The sequence below is a fragment of the Perognathus longimembris genome, chromosome 9, assembly GCF_023159225.1.
Source record: "Perognathus longimembris pacificus isolate PPM17 chromosome 9, ASM2315922v1, whole genome shotgun sequence".
Classification (NCBI taxonomy): Eukaryota; Metazoa; Chordata; class Mammalia; order Rodentia; family Heteromyidae; genus Perognathus; species Perognathus longimembris.
This window is the reverse complement of record NC_063169.1, coordinates 16,882,794-16,906,168: the sequence shown is the minus strand read 5'-3', so window position 1 is coordinate 16,906,168 and position 23,375 is coordinate 16,882,794.

Here is a 23,375-nt window from a genome sequence, read left to right as displayed (position 1 = left end):
GAGGTACTCGGGCCAGAAACGAACACAGAGCTGAACTGGTCACTCCATAGAGCTTAGCTCCATTGGGGGATATAAGTGAAAGAATAAATATAAAAGATTTTTTTCTGAAAGCAGCCTTTCAGAAAATAAAGCAGAATGAAAGGAGAGTCCTCGGGTCCATCTAAGCGAGCTGCTGGCTGATAGGATGTTACAAAAACTAGGGGGCAAAGATGAATTGTGCAGAGGGAAATTTGACACAGAAGCCCCCAGAACAGGTCACAGGTGGGAGGCAGGACAGCCCAACACACAGAGGCAAGGACAGAGAGGCTAGACATAACCATAGTGAAGGGACGTTGAGGTGAAGTATAACCCTTATGGGTCACAAGTTCAGGCCTTAGATTTAGGATTGGTGAGAATGATTTGACTTATGTTCAAGCAGATTGTCCAGAATGTTACTGGGAATAAAAAAAGAGCTGATGGCCAGAATGGAGTGCTGGATGATACATTAGGATACAGCTGGTGTGTGGGGATCATGATGGTTTGGAGCAGGTTCTGGGGAAAAAGATTTGCAGTGATGCCTTTAACAAGGGGCAGCGGTACTTCCTTCTCGTCTTCCTCCTCTTTTTTTCTTTGTCATTACTGGGATTTGAGCTCAGGGCCTCAAGATTACCTCAAGACCTTACATGGCATTTTTACCTAGGACTGGTGCTCTACCAATTGAGCCACACTTGAACTTCTGGCTTTTGCTGGTTAATTGGACATGAGTATCTTGAATTTTTCTGTTCAGCTGGTTTTGAACTCAATCCTCACATCTCAGCCTCCTGAGTAACTAGAATTATAAGTATGAGCCACCAGCACCAGGAAGTTCTTATAGTCTGTAACTTGAAATTTCAGAATGATTTTTCATTAATCAATTATTGGCCCAAGGCAAGAAAGTGGAGTGGTGGACTTTGGTAGAGAAAGGGTATGGGAGCTTAATCTTTAAAGGGTCAGAGGATTCACGTTTCTCTAGTAGCTGTTTTTGTTGTCTAAATCCTAAAGTATTTTTTTATTCTAGAGAAAACTGCTAGAATCATTCTCACAATGAATGTAAGTGTGTTTTTTTTCTCTCATTAAACATGATGTAGACCAGAATACAATGCCAGCAGCCCACCTCTCTGGGACTGGAGCATGGGGAAAGATGGATTTCTTTAGTGAAATCCCAGAGGAGCAGGAGAGAGAGGAATGCTAATTTGGGTTGTGCTAGTCCTCCAAATATAAATTCCAATAAGTTCATGAGGGTATCTAGCAAAGAGTGGGAGAGATGTTGGTCTCTGTGTGTGAGTATGTGTGTGTTTATACAACCCTTCTGTGTGTCACTACTGAACTGAAAGATGGAGTTTTATCATATAACACACTTATAATTATTGCTGTGCTTATAGTTTTATATTTATGCCCCAAACTCATTCTCACAGCCCCCATAAAGATGGGGGGGGCGGTGAGATGGAGAAATACCTGGTCACCGGCAAATCTGTACTGGAACCCAGCTCTGTAGTCTTAGTTGTCTTACTGCAATACATTCTGAAGTCTACACACACACACACACACACACACACACACACACACACACACACACACACACGCACACACATTGGGGTTTGATCTTGGGGGATCCTGCATGCTAGGTGATGCTCTACTAGTTGAGGCACACCACCAACTCCTTTATGTATTATTATTATTATTATTATTATTATTGTGTGTGTGTGTGTGTGTGTGTGTGTGTGTATGTGTACTGGTACTTGTACTTAGAGCCTTGTGCTCGCACTTGGCTTTTTTGCTTAAGGCTAGTCCTCTACCATTGGAGCCATACCTTCACTTTCAGCTTTGTGCTGATTAATTGGAGATAAGAATCCCATGGATTTTCTGCCTAGGCTGGCTTTGAATTGTGATTCTCTGATCTCAGCCTTCTGAGTAGCTAGGATTACAAACATGAGCCAGCAGTGCCTGACACATTGATTGGTTTTGAAGCAGGGTCTTGTTTTTTTGCTGGGTCAACCTAGATTTCAAGTCTTCTTGTGTAATCACCGGTGTTGCTTGGGATGACAGGCACTCAACCATGGCAACCAGCCATTGGTTGAGATAGAGTGTTTCAAACTTCTTTCTGCCTAGGCTGGCCTCCAGCTACAATCCACCAACTTTACCTTCCAAGGAGCTTGGATTTGAGGTGTGTGCCACCATGACTTAATTACTAGTTATATTTTAAGTGACAGTTTTCATTGTATGGAGCTGGACATCTGCAAAATTTTATCTTACTGTTTGTTTGTTACAGAGGAAAAACTTTTAGAAAGAGTTATAAATACATAGTCTATTAGTTTTAGTCAATAATTCTTGAGCACTGAACTTTTTTTGTGCTTATTACATAACATAACTCAATCCCAATAATAAAGTGTTATAATTCTATCTATCCCAATCTGTCTAAAACAATATTTTGTATGGTCAATGCTTAGAGCTATGAAGGGAATCTTTTAATGATAGAAATAGGCATGTGGAAGTGTGAATGTATTTCCATGAAATATTCTTCTTTGGTAAGCACCCCAAACAAAACACGAGTGCAGCACCCACAGGACTTTACAACAAGGAAGCCCTCCCTCTCTGTGTCAGCCAGAGCTCTTTGTTGCAAATATCAGATGCTGACTCTCATTAACTGCAGCACCAGAGAGATTTGCTGGCAGTATATCCGAAAGCTCCCTTGTTTATTGAGGAACCCAGAGACCCTGCTGCAGACAGGGCAGGGAGGCTGGCAAGCTCAGCAGCAAGAAATTCACAGTCAAGGTCAAGCTGCAGGAATAGCCCATTAATGACATCCCTCCAGGGTCTCTGCTGCTCCCCAGAAACCCCTCACCTCCACCCCGGTAGATGCGTCTTGGAATGCATGCTAAACTCTGCTTGCCATTTGCTGGTTACTGTGTACAATTCCAAGTGGCAGGTAGGAACCTCAGCCTGGCCAAGCTTGAATCCTCATCATCCTAATTTGTAGGTGACAAGCATAGGTAGCCTTTGATTCCCTTAGACCTTTCAGAGAGATGAAGCCTGGCTGTTACCATGTGGCAAGGCATTTCAGATAGATGCCATATAGTGACAGCAGTGGCAGATATCTAAACTGTTAAAGTAAAATATTTTACGTGTTAAGTATTCCTATAAAAATTTTAAAGTATCTTGAAAAGGCAACATAGTTATTAAAAGAAACTACTTTCCTATAACATGGACTTCAATGATCTCAAAATAGCTGGAGCCAGGAAGGGGGTCACTAACTCTCCATTTGCATACAGATGATCTTGCCAACCATTTGGTTTTGTGTTGAGAATTTTAATATGACATTCAGCAATTACTGGAACAAAGACCCGGTTTGCGCCTTCTTTCCATTTATTTCATTTATCTCAGATAGGCTTTGTGGGAATAGTTGTCTCAAATCCAAGCCATCACAAAGCTTTTTACACGTTCCTTCTGGCGATGTCTAATTTTCAGTGTGCTTGGAGTAATCAGTTTGCATTTTTTTTTATTGAGCTCATTCAAAAGCAACTCCTCCCCACCCAAAGGAATGTTTTGAATTTTATTGTTCTGCTCAGAGATGAAGCATTTGTATCACCATATTTCAAAGTGTGCTTTGCCAACTTATTAACACCACACTAAAAATGATGTGACAAAGTTTTAATTCATGTAGTAATTATGGTGTTTAGCTTTCCTCCTCATCTTTAAAAGTAGAGATCAGAAGACCTACAAGAGACCCCATGAGATCTTTAATGTAGCATATTTGCTTTTTGTATGCTGGGATTTTATGATCATATGATAGAATGATAGTCAAATTGGGCTAGTTAAATTGGATCTACTAAAAATGAATAAAATGGCATTATTAAAAAAACAGCCAAAATAAAATTAACGGTGCTAAATGTTATGGAAACTGCAACTGTCTGCAGAAAGCAGAAAGGAGCTGTAATAGAGTATGTTTTTGAAAGGAAGCTATGTAAAGCACCCAAGCATTAATTTTGTCCTAACAGGGCCTGCTCAGGAGAATCTTGTCACAGTGAGTCTTGATTCACAAGTCATTTACACCTGAACCACTTGAAGAATCCTTGCAATTTATGTGATCATAGAGAAAGATTCGTGTTAGCGAAGATCCTTCACTCATCCTTCCTCCATCACATACATGACAACCTGAAACTCAACTCAGAATTCATAAATATGTGTAATAAGGAGTCTCCACATTAGCTTCCAAAAAAGCAAACCTTCTTCGTAAAAGGCCTAAATTACCATATAATTAGAAAAAAACATACTAAGAAGTAGAAGATTCAAGCAAAATAATCCTCAGCTGTGTCTTAGAAAAGAAGTTTTTTGAAAGAAAAAAATGCCTCTTAATTATTTTATATTCTCTGCTAATTATTTTATATTCTCTGCAAACTAGTTGTTGGTTCTTAGAATAATAACTTTTATTTGGAGATTTCTTACATGTACTATGCAAAATATTGTGCATACTTTATCCAAATTTATTTTATAATAACCCTATGAAGTAAGTTTCATAGCTCCTTTTTTATAGTTAAGAATACAAAGGGTTAGAAAGATATCAGCCGTGGGTACTATAAAACCAGAACCAGGTTCCCCCTCCCATCACCCCCCCCCCACGTCTGCAATTTTTCCCTGTGTTAATTCTGTGCTGGACTATTCATCTTTCTTTAATGTTCCTAGAGTAAAACAATGTTCTATGGCTTACATAATTAGAGGGTGGGAATCTTTCTGTACACCATGCTTTCTCAAGACAGTGCCTCAGAGAACTCAGAAAACCGCTGGAATGACAATTGCGACTTTCCTGGCCTTGCAAGAAATTATAGCACCTTCTGTGATATGATTCATTAGAGTTTCTCCATAGTGAAGTTCAGGTATTCCTCTCATCAGGTATAGTGCTAAACTTTGAGATTAGGCCACTTTGATCATCTCTGTAGATGGCGATCAGGTGAGCTCTGAAAACAATTACCTAAGGGATAAAGGTCTGATGAAGTTTTGCTGGAACCTTTTCCTGTGGCATAATAGTTCTGTCCTCATGGATGTTGTATTATTTTATAAGATGTTAAAAAAAAAGGAGAATGATGACCAGGGTGATATTGATCAAGATTTATTTTTCCTATAAACTGACATGTATAATTTTAACCTTTTTGTGCAACTACTTAAAGATAATAACCACCATTAAGACAATGGTTTCTAATAGGAGTTTACATCGAGTTTAATATCACAGTAGGATGGGATGGGAGAGTTATGTTCTTTTCTTAATATACTTGATCATTGACCAGTAGATTACTGGGCCTTTCTGTGATAGCTGCATCTGATACTTCCCTTTCACCACAGGAAAAAGTTACTTCAACCTAGTTACAGGAACAAGTACTTGGCACAGATCCAGAAAAACCTACATTCTTACTATGCAGCTCTGCTGATCTTTTTCCTTTAAAAGGGGGAGAACAGACCAAAATTTAGTTCACGGAAAAATGAATAAAGGATTTGTTTGTTTGTTTTGCCAGTTCTGGTGCTTGAACTTAGTCCTTTTAACTGTCCCTGAGCTTCTTTTGCTCAAGGCTAGCACTCTATCATTTGAGCCACATCAATATTTCCGGGTTTTCACTTGGGCTCCTTGGCGCAGGACGGAACTTCCTTAACAAAGACTCAGAAAGGATACAAATCAAAGAAAGGTTGGACAAATGGGACTGCATCAAACTGCAGAGCTTCTGCATGGCAAAGGACATAACTCACAAGATAAACAGAAAGCCCACAGACTGGAAGAAGATCTTTACCGGCCATTCAATGGACAAAGGCCTCATATCTAAAATATATGCAGAACTAAAAAAATTACCTTCCTCCAAAACAAAACCGCAAAGAACCAATATCCCCCTTATCAAGTGGGCTAAAGACTTACAAAGAGACTTCTCTGATGAGGAAATGAGAATGGCCAAGAGACATGAAAAAGTGCTCTACATCACTGGCCATAAAAGAAATGCAAATCAAAACAACATGGAGATTTCATCTCACCCCAGTAAGAATGTCATATATCAAGAAAACTAACAATAACAACTGTTGGAGGGGATGTGGCCAAAAGGGAACCCTACTTCATTGTTGGTAGGGATGTAAACTTGTTCAACCACTCTGGAAAGCAGTGTGGAGATTCCTCAGAAGGCTAAATATAGAACTCCCCTATGACCCAGCAGCCCCACTTTTGGGTATCTATCCAAAAAACCACAAACAAAATCACAGTAAAGCCACTAGCACAACTATGTTCATCGCAGCGCAATTTGTCATAGCGAGAATCTGGAACCAACCCAGATGCCCCTCAGTAGACGAATGGATCAGGAAAATGTGGTACATATACACAATGGAATTTTATGCCTCTATCAGAAAGAATGACATTGCCCCATTTGTAAGGAAATGGAAGGACTTGGAAAAAATTATACTAAGTGAAGTGAGCCAGACCCAAAGAAACATGGACTCTATGGTCTCCCTTATTGGGAATAATTAGTACAGGTTTAGGCAAGTCACAGCAGAGGATCACAAGAGCCCAATAGCTATACCCTTATGATCACATACGATGATGCTAAGTGAAATGAACTCCATGTTATGGAAATGATTGTTATATCACAGTTGTAACTACTTTCAACGTCCCATATGTATCTGTAGCTACTATTATTGATGATGTTCTTGTATCCTCTTCCTGTGGTTGTACCTACACTATCTCTGTAATCTTATCTGAGTATATTGGAAACCGTGTATACTGGTATTAGAACTAGGAAATTGAAAGGGAATACCAAAATTGAGAGACACAGGGTAAAAAAAGAAAAACAACTACAAAAGCAATACTTGCAAAAACTGTTTTGTGTAAGTGAACTGAATACCTCATGGGGAGAAATGGAAAGGGGGAGGAAGGTGGGCGGTACGAGGGACGAGGTAACAAACAGTACAAGAAATGTATCCAATGCCTAACGTATGAAACTGTAACCTCTCTGTACATCAGTTTGATAATAAAAATTTGAAAAAAAATATTTCCGGGTTTTCTGTTTATGTGGTACTGAAGAATCGAACCCAGGGCTTCATGCTAGGCAAATATTCTACCACTAAGCCACATTGCTGACTCAAAGGTACTTTTAGAGAGCTGTGGTAAGTCTGTTTCTCAAAAAGTTTGGGGAAAAATGACATACAAGAGAGATAGACTGTATTAGGTGATACTATTAAATACTTAGTCTACTAGGAGTCTGAGCTGAAGTTGCTACAGTGACCCATTTATTGTATTATGTTCTCTCATACACTCTGATATTGTTTGAGGACATTACATTACATCATATTACATTATTAAATTAAGTGTTTCAAAACATTTTGAGGAGATGAGATAATCTTGCCAAGAAAGAAACTATATATGAAAAAGCTCAGCACTTAGAGGAGATATCTGTATTCACAATTGAATGTGAACAAAAGTTTTTGCTGTTTTCCTATTTCAAATACATTAACTGACATGAAGCAGCAGCGTTACCTACTGTGACATCACTGGAACTTTTATTCTGAGTTGGGTTCAGGCCTATCTGAGAGAAGTTTGCTTGTTTATGTTAATAGTTTTGGGTGTATGCCTTTAAAAACAGATTGAATCCTTTTGTATTGAAGAGTACTTTTATAGTTGATATTGAAATAAAAGAAAGCTTATGTGGTGCCCTCATGCCATTCGAATAGGGACATCTTGTTTCCAACTATAAAAATACTGTCTGACCACATATTAAGCATTTATGCATACACACTGCCCTGCAGTAACCACAACAAAGCAAAATAAGTATTTCTCCTTAATGAGGAAGTTGGGTGTATATGTATGTATATATACCTATATGTATATATATAAATATTCACATACATATGTACATATGCAAAATTATATATGTGTATGTATGTATGTATATATATATGTACACACACATATTACTGTCAGAATAGAGAGATAGTATTTCAATCCAAACTGAAGATTTAGAAAATTTCTATGGATATCTGAGCCAAGTCAGAAAACATCTCAAGGGAAGTCTTTTCTTATCAACAAAGAGGATTACTAGTCTTAAATGCTTTTGTATATGAGCTATTTTATGTAAATTAGGATGGTCATTTTGTTCATGTCCTGTATCCTACCCATTCTTTGTTCACTTTTCCAGTAACATACTTTACCCAGGCACAAGTAAGGTAGCTTTTTCCCTGCAGAAGTACTAACGGTTGTAACTCCTAACTAGGTTTAGAATTACCATATACATATCTGTGCATTTGAGCATGAGGCAAGGAACAGAGAATAGTAATCTTTCACTTTTTAAACTTTGTAAATTTCAGAAACATCAAAGAGGGAGGGAAGAAGCAATGGGAGAGTGAGAAGGGGACTGGACAAAACATTTCTGACATTTCTAGTCATTGTTAATTGAATCCCACTCCAATCCACCACAAAGTTCAGTGTAGAGTTTTCAGTGTATTCTCAATATCTTGACTGGTTTTTCTTTGTGGAGATGGGGATAAAACCAAGCCAGGTACATGCTAGGAAAGCATTCTACCACTGACCACTGAGCAACATCCTCCTTCTTTACCTTAATGCAGTATTTTATTATTTTCTGTAGCTTTATGGTGATCTGGCTAAGAGAATAGAATTTGATCTTGGAGTTTTATCTGAACAAAGGCTACATCAGGCAGACTAGATTTACAGTGTCATCCTCTAATTCCATTCCAAAAAACACTTGAAACACATTTTTACCTATCCACTGTGAATTGAACTCAGAACCTTTAACGTGCTAAACATATGCCCTACTAGTGAACTACATGCTAGTCAAGAAGTATTATAAATTATTAGCCTGAGGATTTCAGAATAAGTAGGTAAGATGATCACAAACTTTCAAAGGTTTATCTTTCACCCAGGAATAAAGCAGTTTTCAGTCCATTTTGAGGGAAGGTAGTTGAGTAGAATTAGTTTCAATTCATTTGCACCTTCCGACTGAGATTGAGGGTCTTTTAATAATGCACAACATAGATGACTCTACCCTATTTGTGATCTTAGATTCTCCATTTGTGATCTTTAGATTCTGTAGCCTTCAAAATGGGAGTTAAATGTGATCAGTATTTGGCATATTTCCACAAAGTGAAAGCTGATTTTAATGCATTGAGTGTTTAGGGAGTCTTTGTATATATAATCAGTATCTTTTATTTTCTTGTTGATTCATAGACAAATTTAAGTATTTAAAATTTGTACCAATATCTTGTCCCCTTTTTTCCCCCCAGCAGTTTTTACCTCAACTCATGTTGGGAAGTGGGTTGACAAAATAAATGACTGTGAGGGAAATGTTGATCAAGAGCACCAGAGAATTAGGAAATAGTTTAGGTCCGATGTAATAGGCTAAAAAGGGAGTGGGACAGGGGACTATGCAATGGCAGGAATGGAAGCCCAGGGCTGCTCATCTATCTCAGGACCTATCTCCTTCTCCTTCTGTTTTCTTGTATTCCCCAGAGTCCATGTGTCTGTACTCCTCTAATATGGGAGCCACAATACATACAATCTCTAGAACAACAAGATATTGTAGTACAGAATTTTAACTCTGGGCCTCACCCCCGCTGGGTGGACACCTTTGAGTAATCCTATATCTAAAGCCCTGTTTTCTGCTGGTTATTTTTAAGAAAGGATCCTACTTCCTACCTGAGTACTTTCCTGAGCAAAATCCACCTTTTAGAAGCTAGGATATCAGTTGTGTGCCACCATGTCAGCTTTCTGTTGAGAAGAGGGTCTCTTAAATTTTTCTGGTCAGGCTGGCCTCAAAAGGCAATTCTTCCAATCTCAATCTCCCAAGTAGCTAGAATTACAGATGTGATCCATCAATACCTGGTCTTTGTTATATCAAACAGTACTGATATCCCATAGCTCACTAAATCCAAAGTTAACTCCAAGACTTAGAACTAAGTATATTGCTATGATTTATCAATTTGACTCATTACTAGAATGCTTCACTATTTGCCCTAACATTTTATCCTGCTCATTTCTCAAATTGGCTTATATTGAATATAATATCTTTTGATCTGACTGTCTCATGGGTCTGTTTGGGCTAAACTGGCCTTTTTGGAAGCAGTTCTCTTTCTAACAAGAGATGCCACTTCCAGATATGTGGATTCAGCATAGCTGAATGGAACAGGCAGCCCAGCAGGAGCAGCAGCAAACCGTAAAATCCACAATTTTAAAGTGTCAGGATCAGTATTTCATGGGCCCATCCTGTTACTCTAAAATCAGATCAACTGGGAACATACTTTCCAGCCAAATTTTGACAGGTGCAGCTACTGCCACGGCTCTGCTGTGCTTTCTCTAATCTGCCCATCTGCTCCTAGGAATCCTCCGGTTCTCTTTGAAATATTCCCTCTTTTGCTGTCTTTAGCCTCAAATACTCCACTTAAGTCCATACAAACAAGTCAATGCCGACAGGAGCAGAGCTATTATATGTAATTAGAATAGTAAAGGCAGCCAGTCCATGAACAATTCCATCCTGAAAATTGTTTTTCTTGTCTATATTACTCTAATTATCCAATATTCTCTGCATTTATTAGAGTTTTCTGTCTGTACATAAGCAAATAAGATAGCTAATTAAATTGTTAGTAATGGATAAAAATGTTTGAATGGTTTTATTCATACAAAGGTTTTCCGTGAACATCTTCTGAGTACTAGGCATAGTTTTGTCTTCACGTTAGTCAACAAAAGCACATTTCCTGCTCTTGAGAGCTTATAAAAGCAATATTTATTAGTAGCATTTTATTATTATTAAATTTTGGCATGAATGATTTTTTTGTTGAATTTCCAGTAAAGAATAGAAGAAAAATAGCCATGTTGCTGGTTAGTTATATGCTTTGTGGGCTGAACTAGAAAGAGCTTACAGATTGTACAAAGAGTATAGGAATAAGCTGGATTTGGCCAAAGAAACAGAATTTGTTAACACTTTTTTTTTAGAACACTCATGTAAACATGATTCATTCTTCTCATTTTTCAGAAGGGTAAGTAGGAAAACTTGGGTCAAAGTAGCAGGACTTTAAACATATCCAGTGTCACTTATATCACTTATGTACAAAAGCTCTCATGGTTCTTTGTTTCTCTGCTGAGCAGTTTCTAGGAGAGATGGGAGTTGGATAGAAAATTAATGAAGTTATGGATTTCCAACATTCATGACATACCTATTGTTGTGTTTATAACTGTTCTTTCCAACCTTCTTGAAGGCATGTCTGATTCACCTGATCCTATCCCAGGTCCTGAAAATAATGGATCAAATGTGTTTCCCGTTCTGTTTTTCTCCTTTGTCATGCTCCCATCCAGTCTTGATTTCTCATATTCTTCTTAATAGCCTGCAAAGCCAATATTCAAGAAGAAATATGATATCATTGTACTGGATTATTAACAAATAACAAGATTGTTATCCCTCCAAGAATTTGCATTTTGACTGGGGACAAATCATAATGTCACAATACTTAATATCTTGTTGCTATTTCAGTCATTTTTGCATGATGCAGGTGAGGAGAATATTTCTGAGGTTTCTATAAACAGGTTACTGTGTTTTGGAGTTCTGCTTAAAGCTGACTCTGAATCTAATACTCCTGAATTTACTCAGCTTGGTGTTTAAGCCTACCACACCCCTTGCTATGTATGGCCTAGTATATGTAATCATTGAAAGTGGAGAATGGGGCATAAATGCATGTATATATTCATACTTAAGTATAATACAAATCACTGACTATGATGATTTTTTAACATTTTACCATGAGGCAAAAAGTGTTATACATTTGTTGGAATCCCTACTTTGAATTTTTATCTCATCTTTTTGAACTGGTAATATGTAGTATTGGACCTCTTTCTTTTCTTTTGCCAGGTCTGGGGCTTGAACTCAGGTCCTGAGCACTGTATCTGCCTTCTTTTTGCTCAAGGCTAGCACTCTACCACTTGAGCCACAGTCCACTTCTGGCTTTTCCTATATATGTGGTGCTGAGGAATCACACCCAGGTGAGCACTTTACCACTAAGCCATATTCCCAGCTCTAGTATGGACCTCTTTCATGAGGCTAGGTAGCAACAACCATGCCATTATGAGAGTCAATGATTGGTACTGTGTCAATAGGAGGTTTGGCATTTTTTTGCTACTGTGTTTGTGTTTCACATCTCATCACGTCCACAAAGCATCTATCAGTATCATCTGCTGCTGAAATATCAAACACATTATCAAGATGCAGTACCTTCAAGTTACCATAGGTTTATTGGGCTATATCAGTTTATATTTTAGAGTGTATTTTTTCAGACAGGCTTATTATAAGTTCATTATATGGATTTGTGAAGTGTTCAACAGATTAATAACAGTGAGACCAAAAAGACATCAGTGTCAGTGATATTCACAGTACCAGTAATTTGCACATCTAACATTCTATGCATCACTATATGAATATATGAAGAATATATATATATACATGAATAGGTGGTGTGTGTGTCTGTGTATGTGTGTGAGCGTGTGTATGTGTGCATAACAACAGCAATGTTTTATCTGGCTTATTATCAGACTACCTCAAATCATAGAATATTGAACTAAGACTCTTCTTATGCTGATGTCTCTTTTGTTTGGGATGAATTTATTATTTTTAAAAAATTATTGTAAAGGTGATAAAGATGGGAGTTACAGTCATATAAGCAAGGTAATGATTATGTTTCTTTTTAAACACTGTTACCCACTCCCTCACTTTCTCCCTCTTACCACTACCCACTCCCCTCAACCCCCACCTCCAGATTTAAAGTTCATTTCCAACATACTATCTAGTAAGTATCATTGTTGCATTAATTCATCCTTTGTCCTGCTGTTTCTGTGATTTCCTTTCCCTTCCAGGGATCAGATAAGCTTATATACAAGACAAAGGGTACAGAAAACTAAAACAGAAAGAAGAAATAGAAATAACAACATACATGACATAACAAGAACCTCTTATTTCCAATTCTTGGAGGTCATTTTGATACACTTCATTATGTATGGTCCTATGCACTTAGCGATTGGACTATTGTGATCCCCTGCTAAGAATATCATAGACATATTCTTGTTATCAAAAATGAAGGAAACCATGCAATCTATATTTCTGGGATGGATTTAACTGTTGTTTCTTTTGTTGATTCAGCCTAGAGCAGGATAACTTGAATTCCTTGCACAGTAGTCATTGAATTCCAAAAGAACACATTCCAATGTGCTCTCTCTTACCCAGCTTCTCTTTCCCTACTGGTCAAAGTAAGGTGCACATCATACTGAGAGTCAGTATGGAAGACCATGCAAAGACGTGGGTAACTAAATATAGGATACTTTCAATACTACCATGGTTGAAGGTATTTCTCTATATTGATATATTGGGAAATTGATTCTCCTTTCTTAAGTGTCACAGAACAAATAAATCTATGTTGGGTATTTTACAACTTTATATAGTTGATTTCAAGCACTACTGTTTTAATAGTCTGTGCTATGATCATTTAAAGAATTCAAATTATTTTCCTGAGGCATGACTTTACATTAACACGCGGGGCACCTAGCAAGTTGGCATTGTGCTTCACAGGCAACACTACCAATGTGTCTGAGTGTTCAAGAGAATTTTGATTTAACAATGTGGGTTTTAAATGGTAATGACAACACTTGCTAAATTTTTCAAATTCTCTAAGTCTCAATTTTCTCAGCTAAAGTAATTGATTAAGAAAAAATTTTTTTGGGACATTGTATAGCATATACCATGGCTTGAAAATGCTTCTTTCAGCAATAGACATATGTTAAGTCTGGAAAAACGTAACTAATCATTATTATTAGTACTTAATAATACTAGAGAAATCTTTTCCTATATATTCTTTCTGGATTCTTTTTTTTTCTTGGTTGAGTTTTTTTTTTAAAGTTTTTATTATAAAACTGATGTACATAGAGGTTACAGTTTCATACGTTAGGCATTGGATACATTTCTTGTACTGTTTGTTACCTTGTCCCTCATACCCCCTGTGGACTTCATTTTTACCCTTATTAATTGAAAAATAATGAAATATTTATACTGTATTATATGTAGGCATTGCCATTATATGATCCTATCACCCTGTGGATCTTCAGATTTGAGAATACTTCACACTGTTCCTAAAATGAATAAATGAATATATATATATGTATATATATTTCTAAAGTAAAATTGTATTACCTGGGTGTTGTAAAAGTTGTCAATATTTGTGCACTTTGTTCCTTTCTACCCTCTACAAAGCCCAAGATAGCATATACCGTGGGAACAATCAAAGATTTGGGAGATTTGAAGGATAATCTCATCTCTGTCACTTACAGCTATTTGCCCTGATTTTCATTTTTCCTCTGTAAAATGGAAATAGTAATAGCACAGCTTCCACAGGGGTTGTGAGAATTCAAAAGGCGCAATGTTTATAAATTTCCTAGCTGTAGCTGGGCTGGGTAAATAATAGTTCTTCTAATAAATTTAAAAGTACTTTTGCAGGGTTTTGTGGATTCATTATCTAATCACAGTCTAAAAACAAACCTTATGACACCTTGTTGTATAAGAATATTTCTCTTGCCAAGTCTATCACTGTAAGTTTTAATCAAAGAATCCAGATAACTGTGATTACTTTGCATTTCTGTGTCAAGATTGCCTCGGGACATATCCAAGAACAAATAGCCTACTGTCAGATGGAAATATGGAAACAGACTTTTGAATGCTAGCACGCAGCTAGCTCACCAGGACTATTTCTGAAACACTGCAAAGCTACTCCAAAAAAACATAAAAGACAGAAGGAAACATCAGGGAACAGTTATAGAAAATAATCAAGAGAAGATAGATTGGTTAGAGAAACTTTTTATAATAATTTTCAGCTTCTATGCCCTTTCAAGTGAACATAATACTGTTTTCAGAATTTTGAGGAAAACTACATAGAGCAAAACAAATAAAGGACAAATTGAACAAAATATCCTAAGGATATGACCTAATTATGTTCTGGCCTGTTTGAAAGTGGCATTAACTCTTTCAGGTTACTGTTTAGTAAATAATCTCTCCATTCCAAATAATGACATCCCCATAGCCTAATAATGATAAAGATCTTTTTAGACACATTAGAGGGCCACTTTGAATTGGGTTGAAAGAGTAACATTAACCTGACCAACCCTGTTAGCTTTTTCAGATCCTCTTCAACCAAGGGTGACTGAGAAGGAAGCCTTCAGGAAACAGTACCTCCTACACACAGAATGGCACATGTTAAGTCTAGGAAAACATAACCGATCATTTTATTAGTACTTAGTAACACTAGAGAAATTTTCTCTACATATTCTTTCTGGATTCTTTAATGACTCTTTATCTCTCCTGACTTCATTTTTACCCTTATTAATTGAAAAATAATGAAATTAATTAATTGCCCTTCTGGGAATTAATTATTAAAAATTAATTATTTCTTTTCTGAGAAGCTAAGGACTAAGAAAGGGGGCCAGATACCTGGAGGCTTATATTACCAATAAAAGATAGATGATGAGGAGTAAATATATTAAAGGATGTTGTTATGTAACATGTTCAAAGACTGAATTTAATGGGAATTAGAAAAGTAAGGAAAGACAAGGGGAAAAGTCAAGATTGCCAGGCCGGAAAAAGGCTACAAAGGTACACAGGATAATGTGGAAGGCAATCAAATATTTCAACAAGGCGAAGAATACAATTATATAGCTATTTAGAACAGAGTAGTCTAGACACAGGCGCAGTAGATGGAAAAGCCCTAAGAGGGACCGTGCTTGGCAGGTTCAGGTACTGTAAGTAAGAAGGTCCATGTAGCTGAAGGAGAGTGAATTGAGGCGGCCAATGGTAAAAGAGAAGGTTGGAGGGGCAAATGTGAGCTGCACCATGTAAAGGTTCATGAAGTATTATAAGCTGTAAAAATGAAAGAGGTTGCAAGGCATTAGCAAAAGTGTCAGTGCTTGAATAGGTTTCCAAAAGTTCCATCTGGCTTCTAAATTGATGATGAACTATAGGGATAGGGGTAGAGAAGATATGGGAATATGTCCACAAAACAGGTAGGGGATTTTCCAGTAATCCTAGCAGATGATGGTGGCACAGACGAGGATTCTAACTTTGGTCAGCAGTGCTGTGTCCTTGAATATATTTTGAATGTAAAACCAAGAGGATTTCTGAATGGAAATAAACAAGGACTTTTTTGGCATGTCAGCTTCATTTTAGTGTTGTCCATCACAGGGTCCAAGTTGCTAGTCATCAGCTGAGCAAACAGTTATAATCCTATCCAGCTGTTCCAAGATAGAACATTGAAGCCTTTGATGATGGATTTGACCTTCCAGGATTGCTGGACTGAGACAGAAGAGGCAGTGAGGAGTGGGACCTACACTACTTTGTAGGACAACTTCTTAGCTCAGGGAAGACCAGAACAAGTGGAGGAAGAATTCCAGAAGTCATGAAGTATCAGCTGCCAAGAGAGGATTATGAAGATGGGGATCAGGATGCTTTGGTCTTCTCAAGAGTTTTATTCATCCCTATTCCAGTGTCTAGAGACTTGTTTTTCACCAGTGCTAGAATGTTTATATAAGAGAAGCTGGAAAAGCTCTGAGCATTCTACAAATATCATTCTACAAATTCTTTGTTCTCTGGCCACCTCAGCGTTAAACTCTTAAGAGAGGAATTCTTTGGGATGTCCAAAGCCTTTGGTATGTATTGTTATTAAGGCAACCTCTTGGGCATAGAAATGTGTTCTTTTATCTTTAATTTACTTCATCCCACTGGAAAACGTACCATCCAGAGGCCACCTTCACAATTTCTTTACTCAGCCTTCTTGCTCATGCTGTAGTGGCTTCCTTTGTGTGTCACGGTTTAAGCACAGGCAACAAAGCTAAATGTAACTTAAGCAGGAAATGAAGTGGTTGGAAAATAGTTTATTGTGTTAGTAAAACCACTGAAGAATTAAGCTTAGAAATGGTAACAGGTAAGGCCACTTACAATAGAAAACCTCACAATGGCCTTTGCAAATTCTGCTGGAGGCTTTTGATGTCTAGGATTTGAATTGTTTGGGAGACATCTTGTCCCCAGCATGAGTATCCATTTTATTATCTCCTGTGGTGTATCTTTGGTTTGACCCTAGGAATGTGGAAGAAGTTTTGTGTCCTCTAACTTATGTATCAGAGGTGCCATCTTCCCTTATATAACAAAATGACAGATTTTCCCTTATCAGAAAACATTTGAATGTTAAAGAGCAAAGCAGAGGAATAGGGCAATGCAATTAGAAATATTTAAGTGGTCAAACACTTGTATAATGATTTGCATGAATCTTAATTCACTGTATGCTTTATCCTCAGATACTTTTCTCTTTTAAATATTCTTGTTCTTGACTTGAAAATTCCTACATACCATGTGTCTCTCTCCTAAATTCATATGTTGACATCTTAACTGCAGTTAGGCTCAGAATGTGTCCTGTCCTTAGCAGTCAGATCACTAGTATATGATATGAGAATCTTCTTATTTCATTGTATTGTTAGGCATGAGTTACTTGTTACATGCTTAGAAAAATGCCCACAATAGGCTAAGTTCAATGTAAATATAAAGGTATTATTGTTATTATATTTCACTATTACTTTATCAAAGCATTTCTGTTTCTTGTTCTGGAGATCTCTTGTATAATTTCTAAAGAATTAAGATAATGAAATATACATACTTTGTTCACAGTTTTAAGTCTTTTAAAAATCTAATTCCAATCCATATTTCTATTTCAATAGTAGATTTAGAAAGCTGCTTAACAAGCATGGTTAATTTTTTTTCTTTCACTCTGGTGGGTTTTTTTTCTTTCTCTCTTTCTCTCTGTCTCTTTCTCTCTTTGTCTCTCTCTCTGTGTGTCTCTGTCTCTGTCTCTCTCTGTCTCTGTCTCTCTGTCTCTCTGTCTGTGTCTCTGTCTGTCTCTGTCTGTCTGTCTGTCTGTCTGTCTCTCTCGCTCTCTCTCTTTCTTTTTTGCCAGTCCTGGGCCTTGGACTCAGGGCCTGAGCACTGTCCCTGGCTTCTTTTTGCTCAAAGCTAGCACTCTGCCACTTGAGCCACAGCGCCACTTCTGGCCTTTTCTATATATGTGGTGCTGAGGAATGGAACCCAGGGTTTCATGTATACAAGGCAGTCTTGCCACTAGGCCATATTCCCAGCCCCTCTTTCTCTCTTCAATAGAAATGAATTTCCTTTAAAATGTTGTGTTGAGTATATTTCTTCAAAACAGTTTATAACTCTTTTTTTCTCTGCTTAATTTTTTTCTTTCTGTATATGTACAGAAAGTATCTGGCCATTATTGCACGGCGCTGTGGGAAGAAGCCAGAACAGTGGGAAGAAGCCAGAACAGTACAACTTGGCTTTTGCTGAGGTGAGAGATAGCCCCCACGCAGAGCGGGAAACGTGCAATGGGTCAGGGAGGAAAGGGGAATGGAAATGATGGGGGGAGGGATGCAGGAGTGCTGTGTTTTAGTGTAATGGTCCAAAGGACAAATCTGAAATGCAAAGAATGGTGACTACAGTGTGGTCTGGGCAGCTCTGCTCTGAGAACGCAACACTGCTTCTTCAGGCGGAGGGCAGAGGGGGCTTTTGTCTTTTTCGAGGCTGCCCATCTCTTTGTCCTTGCACACAGGCAGTGGACGCAGAAAGATGCTCCTTCCTCCCCCTGGGATCTAGAGGGAACTTGGAAGTGTGCTGAGCTAAGCAATAAGTCCCACCCTGTGGGACTTACGAATGACAGCTGTGGGAAAGCATCCCACTAACCCACCTGAACACAAAGATGGCGAGTGAATTTCCACGGGGAGACCTGGGTGATCTTGTATCCCCTCCTTCCCCGATCCTCACATAAGCTTCACTAAGATTAGTAGTAAGATTGTGCCTCAGATACAAGGTCCAGAAGCTTGATCTCTGGGCATCAGACAACAGGGTCTAATAATGGTGCTTTCTGTGATGTACTGCCTCTCAATGTCCCAGGATGAGTGAAACCAGCCAGTCGGCACTGTACTGCTATTACAGTATGTAGTAAAAAGACAAGCTTGTCATGTCTAGATGCTACTTTTCCTCCAACTCTCATTGCTCATTTTTGTGTTATCAGTTATTTTTTTGCAGCATTTCTTAATCTTGTTCATAAAATCTGGCACCAAGAAAGCATTTAAGTTGTTTTCCTCCCTCCCCCTTTTTTATTTGAAAAGATATAAGCATTTTTTTTTATCAATCAAACTAGTCTTTGTCCATTTTTGTTTGTTTCTTTCTCTCTCTATATATGTATATATACATGGAGGTTGATCATGACATATTAGGAACAACCTAAAGGAAAGTGGATAATCAAGGACTCAAAATTCTAAGTCACATAGCATTCCAACTATAATAGATACAAAAACATTCTTGTTGCCATTTTGAAATACTTGTCAGTGATCAACAGATCTCAAAAGTATAGAATCAACGTACATAATTTCCAAATGTTAATATTCTAGCTTTCATACCATTAAAAAAACTTTGTACAATGAATTTAGTCTAATGTTTCGAGGATGATTCAATAACAAATGCTATTACGCAATAGTAGCATGCAAAGGGAATATTCACTCTTGGAACAATAACAAGTGTTTCCATTATTTAATACTAGTGATTCTGCAGTCTTATTTTCTAGGCTTCCTCATTTCTATTTTGATGTAACAACACTTTGCCAATGTTAACTTACCAGCCATAACTATATTTACTCTGTATCACTCAAAATTTGAAATGGGGGAGAAATAAACTTGTTAGAATCCATGCTGCATGTTTTATAGATACTGTGCCATTTATTTTTCACAACAACTTTTAAATGGTAATAATTATTTCCCCCATTTCTTAGATTGGAAAACAAAGGTTTCTGAATTTTAAGGTTAAAATCCCAGAACCAAAACTCAACCTCGGTCTGTCAGGCTTCTAAGTCTCTCTGAGTTCCTTCTATTACACTGAAAAGGGATTAAAAGAATTAATCCAATTGAGGAGGGTGATAAAGAATGACAGAGAGGCTGAGTCTCATCAAGGTACACTGTATACATATATAGACAAGTAAAAATGAAATCCATTTAGACAATTAATGTCCATAAATATGGTAAGGAAAAAGAACCAATACACAGATGTCCAGGTGAAATACATAATGTACCCTTTATCCTAAGAGTTAAATATTATAAATCATAACTATAGATGTCTAAAAGCCAAGTTCTTGGTGAAGATCAACATGGATTACCTTTCAATCTTGTGTTATGCCAAGTAGTTTGAAATTGTTCCTCCTCTATTCTCACCCGATTTTATGGCTAAAATCTAACATTTATCCAGGTCAAAGTTGACTTCACAGAATTCAGTTGATTCTGAATACTCTGATTTTTTTTTTTTTTTTTTTTTTTGGCCAGTCCTGGGGCTTGGACTCAGGGCCTGAGCACTGTCCCTGGCTTCTTTTTGCTCAAGGCTAGCACTCTGTCACTTGAGCCACAGCTCCACTTCTGGCCATTTTCTGTATATGTGGTGCTGGGGAATTGAACCCAGGGCCTCATGTATACAAGGCAAGCACTCTTGCCACTAGGCCATATCCCCAGCCTCTGATCATTTTTGTATTGACCAAGTGTCTCTCCTGAAATATCTTTGTCATAAAACAGAGCCCAATCAAAAATAAAGTTCAAATTTAATTTTTAAAAATTCCACAGGTCAGGTGCTGTTGGCTCACACTTGTAATCCTAGCTATTCAGGAGGCTGGTATCTGAGGATGGCAGTTTGAAGCCACTCAGGGCAGAAAAGTCCATGAGACTCTTATCTCCAATAAACTATTCAGAAAAAAAGGTGGAAATGGCTCAAGTGGTAGAGCACTAGCTTTGAACAAAAAGAAATTCATGGGCAGTGCAGAGGTCCAAAGTTCAAGCCCCAAGTCCTGTAAAAAAAAAAAAAAAGAAATGAAAAGACAAAAGAAAAACAAACAAATAAAAAACCCCAAACAAGGGCTGGGGATATGGCCTAGTGGCAAAGAGTGCTTGCCTCATATACATGAAGTCCTGGGTTCAATTCCCCAGCACCACATATATAGAAAACAGCCATAAGTGGCGCTGTGGCTCAAGTGGCAGAGTGTTAGCCTTGAGCAAAAAGGAAGCCAGGGACAATGTTCAGGCCCTGAGTCCAAGCCCCAGGACTGGCAGAAAAAACAAAACAAAGCAAAAACAAACAAACAAACAAAAAAAAACGCACAGCATAATTCCGAAACCTGTGTGTATGAGCAACTAAGAATTAATTAAATTTCATCCATAATAAATTCTTATTAGACGTTACTTTTGTAATGGGTTCAATATCGTAGTAAATAATATTAATGATTGAAATTAATAGAGAAGTATATTTCACTCCTTTATCAAACTGCAAATCAAGTTTTAGCAAACAGTGAATGCTCCAGAGATTTGTTTCTCAGTCAGATATGGATGGGACTAAACAACCTACATAAATATACAACTTTAGAATATAGATTTAAGTATGGAGGGAGAAAAAACCCCAACACTTTTTCAGGAGTATTTCAGTCTTTCATGGTACAACAAAATTTCCTACTTGATAAATTTTATGCTGGAAAAGAGATCTTAGAATATAATAGATTTTAGTCCTCAGCCAAAAAAGGACTATTACCTTCCATTTTATAGAATTATATAGCTGTATTATAACTGTAGTTGGAGCCATTGAGATCTTCCAGTTTCTTACAAAATTTTTTTCCAGTGGGAGAGGTAGCATTGTCACTTCCAAAGACTCTAATATATATGTTATCTACAATTCTCACATCCTCCTTATTAGAACAGAAATCTAATACTGTTTCCAAGGCCTATAGTGAGTCATAATTTTGCCCCACCCCACAATGTAAAGGCCCAGCTAGACCTCACTCTGTAATTGCATGCACACTTAAAGGAGTAAACAGCACCACCAAGATGGGGAATGACCTTGAGTCTGAAGCCCATATTGGGCAAGGATGCTCTACATGAACTGGAGAACATATGATTTTTTGCTTCAAACCTGCCAGTGTGACAAGCCACCAACCGAGCTCCTTTCTGTGTGGGTTATAATTCATGGAGGGAAAAGGAGAGAATGAAAGTTTCATGGTGGTCCTAAGATCCCAGAAAAAGTTGAGAAGGATCAAATATGCAGATCAGCCCCAGGATTATGAGTGGGTAAAGAGCAAATGCAACAGAGGTCAGGCTGGGAGCTGGTTTGAAGTGTACAGATTTGGGAAGAGATATTGGATGAAGGATGAAATGCAGAGAGGTCAGCTGCGTGGAGGGATTTTCTTGTGGGAGACAAAAGGAACCAGAGCTCTGGGACGTATCAAAGAGCCTAGCATTTGGCCTCTAAAGCCTCATTGAAGAAGCAAGGAAGATCTTGGTGGGAGCCATTCTGGGTTTATTACCTGCTGAGTGATTGTCCAAAGGCCTCAGTTTCTCTGGAAGCGGCAGCTCCACTTTATCAAAAAGGAATCAGTAGTAAGTGGCTGGCAGGCTCAGGCAGCTGACAGTTTCACTTCCAGATTTTGGTGGTTATTGGAGATATGAGTCTCATGGATTTGCCTGCTTGGACTGGCTTCATCCTCCTGAGTATCTAGGTTTACAGATGTGACCTACTGGCACAGCGAAGGCATCATTATTAATAATTATCATTTTTATTAACATTTTAATTAGTTCCATTAAGAATGGTTTGCTCTTTGATGGATTGTAACACATACAGTTTATCCTTCCAGTTTCCTTTGTACACCTCATAAATATTTGAATCAAAACTCACAGTAGATGTTTGGCTTTTAGTTGTCAACTCAATCAATATAGTTCATATATCAATTATCTGGTACCTCAATTTGTATGAAACAAGTATTAATCCAAAAGTAAACACTGAAATCTCAAGTTGTGTCATAACACAATTGCAACCCCACACAATTCTCAAGGGTTACAACTTCAAATAAAACTGGACATGCTTCATTCTGTATGCTCACTATCTATATCCATTTGTTTTACTTATGCTATTTTATTCATGAAACAAAGCTTACATATTTTATATGTTGTCTTTTAATCACAGTTGTTACCCAAGGATCTGGAAAAACACTGTAGAAACTGGTTTGCATCTAAAATTGAATTATTCAAGCCTCAAAGTGTATAACACAGTAACACATTTGTTTAGTATTTGTTTAGTAGTTAAGGATTGAAGTAACCTGAATATTTATATTTTCTATGGCCTTAAGGAATTTTTCAAAATTATATCTTCCTATGGTATTACAACCTAATAATGAACTTGATCTTGAGTGATTTGGTTGGTGAATAATTCTTTTTTTTTTTTGTAATTGTGATGTACAGA